Genomic DNA, 5023 nt, shown 5'->3' on the forward strand with positions numbered 1-5023 from the left:
GATTGATGGCTAACTTTGTTTTTAGAGTATATAACAAATGATTAGTCACATTGAGCCAACTTGGCATTCGTAGTCCCTAGTGATTGAATTCGATGAATGACACAAGGATATTCGTGAAAACTAAAGACACAGTGGTGTCTAAATAATGTAACTTGGTGTTGAAGGCACTTAGATGTAGTGTTAGGGCTTTCATTTTTCTTTGGATGGACTATTATAGGGGGTCGAGTCGGTAACTCGATCAAGAGTTGGAGTCAAGAGCATTTTGATGCACATATGAGATTTACCCTAAGAAAGTTGATCAAGAGTGGCTAGATATGATAGTGAATAAGTGGAGGATCTCAAATAAACCAAATTGGATGAGATCAAACTTCAAACATAGCCAATTTTGAAGTTATTCGGTACATACACTAGAGTAGTTGATCCTGACCGCTAGATTGTCTGACGATATTGTGCCATATACTTAGCGTTCGGCAGTGTCACTCACTGGATAATACGACCAAGGTTCCCTAGTGTGGACTGGAAGATGATCCCATATTACTATGCTAGGAAGATTTCAAGATGGACTTATTTACTAGAGTGCACGATGTGATCCATGGGCACCTCTATGGGGACCAACAGATCATCTGGTGGTATTGTACAATGGTTAGTTCAACTTGTACAAGCTTACTAATGTGCACTATATGATCCACTATGGACCTTAGTGCTCACATCAGATAAATCCGGCAGAGGGTATTCGCGACCATTGAAAAAAATAGATGAAATAGTATCGTTGGATAATTCGATACCCATCAATGGGACAATGGCGGATCTTTCGGTGTTGCATGTCTCAACAACCTTTTTCCAATTGCTAGGACTTCAACCTCGGGCTATAAACATGTGTTCAACAGCTCATTTTCAGCTCTCTTCGACCCAAACAATTTCACATACATAGGAGGCCTTGTGAAGGGTTTGACGATAGTACAAGTCAAGATGAGTGACCTTAATTAGTGTGCATCTTGTGCTCTTGGCTTGAATTCATGATCATGTGAAGTTCGAAACTTGTTATTTGTTTGCAAGCACCTAGATGGTTGCACAGAGGACTAGATGACTTTCTTTTATGGTGATTTTGTTGGGAGGCTCACAGGGGTATTTACTAGTGGAGCTTGGCCATTTGTGACTCAAGGGAGCATAACCGTCAATGGGTGCTCCAACATCAATTACGGGGTAAACTCGGTTGTCTCTTGTCATCTCTTTACTTCCATGAGCTTTTCAATGTTTGATTATCCCGCTATCTCTACCCCTATAATACACCAGTTAGAATAAATCTACAGCCACACAATAAATATCTACTCCACAGTCATGACCTATGCTACATCCATACCTATAAATGCACCCAGAAAATATAACATCATCAAAATGAATACACCAGATTATCTCATAGTCATTCTCTATCCTTACTCGTCCAGATCCGACGGCTCACGTAGCGTCCCTTGGCCGAGGGCGCAGCCGCCGGGGGCGCTACCGTCGGGGCGCGGCCAAGACCCGCGAGGACGAGGCGACGACCACACCAACGCTTTCGCCAGCAGTAGCATCTGCGTTGCCCCTTCCGCGTCCCCGTCGACGCCGCCTCCGTCGAGGGGGCCGCCTCCTTCTATTTTTGCTACAGCGTGCAACCTCCATGGCGCAGCACCATGGGTGGCAGCTCCCCCACGACACACTGCAGGTTCGCCCGCGATTCTCCTTCTCCTGCATCACACCAAGGTTGGCGGCGAAATCTCTGGGTTGGGCTCTTGCTGGGCTGACCCGGAGGTGCAGAAGCCGGCGTGGCTGCGGCGTCTGGCGGCGCAGGGAGAGAAGTGCGCGAGGGCGAGGCTGAGGGAGTCACTTGGGGAGCTCAAGCTCAACACCATCTACGTCGAGGCCCAGTGCCCAAACATCGGAGAGGTAGGGCTGAATCAAACTGCAAATCGATATGTAGGATTCAGATTCGACGCATTCTAGGCTGTCGTGCAGGTTCAGTACTTCAGTTGTGGGATTTTGGTTTCATTTCGTTTTGATGAATTGACGGTGATGGTGTGCAGTGTTGGAATGGAGGTGGCGGGGCTGGCGGAGAAGGGGATGGCATTGCGACCGCGACGATCATGCTCCTCGGCGACACCTGCACCCGGGGATGTCGATTCTGGAGCCTCCCCCACCGGATGTCCTGGAGCCTCTGAAGACAGCCATGGCAGTCGCGAGTTGGGGGTAAGATCTCTGTCAGTTATAAACACGTTGAAGATGATGACTATGCTGCAAATTATCTGACAGATAACATCCTTTGCGGAGTAGACTACGTCGTGCTGACAAGTGTTGATTGGGATGACCTTCCTGATGGTGGAAGTGGCCATTCTGCTCAAACAGTCCGAGTTCTCAAGGTTTATCCATTGTTGGCAAGCGGTGAACTGGTAACTCTCTGTACATCTACCATGCTGAATTTTTTTGTTTTTTTTTTCAGGAGCTGAACCCTGGCATATTGGTAAGAGTGTCTGACTTCAGATTTTCGAGGTGACTGCGAACACAAGGTTGACAAGTACCCTTGTGTGTTTGTTTTGTGATGAGTGATTGTCAATGTGATCCACGAAGTAGGTTGAGTGGTGACTAACCCTACCATGGCGAAAGCTATGTGTGCGACATGTCTTTTGGCTTGTGTTGTGCAGGTGTGGAGCTCGGATGCGGTGGTCGACGGCGAGGTGAAGGTCAAGGAGGACGTGCCGTGCCGACGGACCGAGAGCGGTGAAGGACGGACGTGAGGCTTGGACCGAGGGACCCAGAGGCCGGGTGACTAGCTGCGGTGGCTGACACTTGGGACATCAACAAGTGCAAGAAGACATGGGGTGACGGTGTTGACCGGGTCAAGACGGCGGACGCGTGAGTCGAGCGAGGCTCAGGAGGACTTGGCGGGCCGGCCGGTCGAGGACGGCGGTGACACGCGTCGGATGGCGGGGGATGCGTATGGAGTACGCTACTCGCGGACGGTTTGATGGTTTGGACCTCAAAACCATCGGATGGACGGTTTACGGGTTTGGGCCTCAAAACCCAGGCGGAGGTTCCGAGGAGGGACGGACGGCACGTGGCGGCATCGGGGAGTTCGCGTCGAGGCGAAGCTACCGATGAGAAGGCGCGGTGGCCGTCGGATCAAGATTACACCGGGTTGGACAACAACGCCCTTGGGCTTAGCGGTTCAACTCATTTGTATCCAGGGGCAAAACTGGGAATGTGTAATAGCCCTGTTAAATAGGATGAGGGAGCCCCCATCTCCCTCACCTCCTCCAGTTTTCATTTTCTCCTTTAGGGTTTCTTCCTCTAGTTTTGCTTCCATGTATGAGAGAGGTCCACAACTCAAATTGTGACTTGGTTTTCAAGGAATCGGTGGCCGTAACCACCGTATGTCCTCCGGGATTCATGATTTAGTTGTGTTCTTGATGTGATTTTGGTGTTCTTCACGAGCTCCTTTTGTCCCTTCTTGTTTCCCCTCTCGTTTCTTCGTTTTGGGATGGTTTTGGTTCGTTCTTGTTGCCTTGGATCGATCAATGACATGAGTAGAAGTTTTCCACCGAAGGAAATCCACTAATTCCTCACGAGATCGCAGATCCGAGCAATTTAAGTTCTTGACCTATTTCTTTGGGGATTCTTCAATTCCTTCGATTCACGGAGTTAGAGTTTGTTTCGGGCCATGATCCTTTAGAGGTTGCCTTTCTACTCGCTTGTGAACCCTTGTGCAAAGTTTCAAGTCATTTGGAGTTGATTTGATCAAGTTATGGCTTGATTTGATTTTTCTCGAGAAACTGCTCGTTCATACCGGACGTGTCCGATATGATACCGGACGTGTCCGATATTTCTCACTTTGGAGTTTTGAGCTAAAATTTGGTGGAGACCTTCCCTTGGTGTCTAAAGAGCTATGGTTAAAATTTCATGATTTTTGGACACCATTTGACGGGGTTTTGGATTTTTCTCTTTTGGTCAGCTTGCTGCTGAAAATACCGGACGTGTCCGAGATCATACTGGACGTGTCCGATATAATACCGGACGTGTCCGATATTTGCAGGAACAGTGCTGTTTTCTTTTGGGAGTTTGCTCGTTTGGGCTTCGATCTTTGTTCTGTTTGCTCTGTGGTGACCCGTTGTGTTCTGAGGGAGTATCCACCCTTCTCTAGGGTCGTGGTCATCAAGTCTTTCGTGAATGCTTTTTGGGGATTGATGTTGGGACAGTGGTTGAAGATTTCGGAAGAAATTTGAGGCTCCCATTCACCCCCCCTCTGGTCGTCGTTTCCGGTCCTTCAATTGGTATCAGAGCCGGTTAAGGATCATTCCACCTTAATCGGTCCGTGATCCACGAAGGCGACATGGAGCGTGGTTCCGGCAAACCACCGTACTTTGATGGGTCCAACTATCCTTATTGGAAGATCCGCATGTCTGCGCATCTCCAGGGGATTGATTGGCTCGTCTGGGAAATTTGCGAGGATGCTACTTACGTTGTGCTCCCTGTCGCGGCCCGTACCACCCAGGATCACAAGGATCGGCACAACGCAAATAGCAAAGCTCGCAGTGTGCTTTTCTCGAGTCTTTCGCTCTCTGAGTTCGAGCGTGTCTCCGATTGTACTACAGCTCGAGAGATCTGGGTGAGGCTTCAGAGCTATCATGAGGGGACCGCACAGGTCAAGACCAGACTCTATGAGACGTACAAGCGCGAGTACGAGAATTTCTCTCAGCTTGATGGCGAGTCCATCGATGCCATGTTTTCCCGCTTTCAGACTATCGTCAACAAAATGAAAGCGAACAAGGCCAACCTACCTTATAGTGATCATGAGAGGGCGCTCAAGCTTCTCTATGCCCTTGATCGAAAGGTATGGGATGTGAAGGTGTCGGCGATCATCGAGTCGGCCAACTACGACACCCTCACCATCGACGAACTTTTCAGCAAGCTCAAGTCTACAGAGATCGACTACCAAACCCAAGCCAAGCTCAAGAATCCTTCTGCACCAACCATGGCTTTGGTCTCAGGTAGT

At 49.0% G+C, this 5023-nt stretch overlaps 1 long non-coding RNA gene across 1 annotated transcript; it reads left to right on the forward strand.

Annotated features, from left to right (window-relative positions):
- The first annotated feature begins 1469 nt into the window (after window positions 1-1469).
- Window positions 1470-3899, forward strand: LOC136547002 (uncharacterized). The gene is made up of 4 exons (XR_010781460.1): window positions 1470-1923; window positions 2061-2223; window positions 2308-2393; window positions 2474-3899. It is a non-coding gene; the product is annotated as an uncharacterized lncRNA (long non-coding RNA).
- The last annotated feature ends 1124 nt before the right edge of the window (window positions 3900-5023 follow it).

The sequence above is a fragment of the Miscanthus floridulus genome, chromosome 3 (assembly GCF_019320115.1).
Source record: "Miscanthus floridulus cultivar M001 chromosome 3, ASM1932011v1, whole genome shotgun sequence".
NCBI classification, from domain to species: Eukaryota; Viridiplantae; Streptophyta; class Magnoliopsida; order Poales; family Poaceae; genus Miscanthus; species Miscanthus floridulus.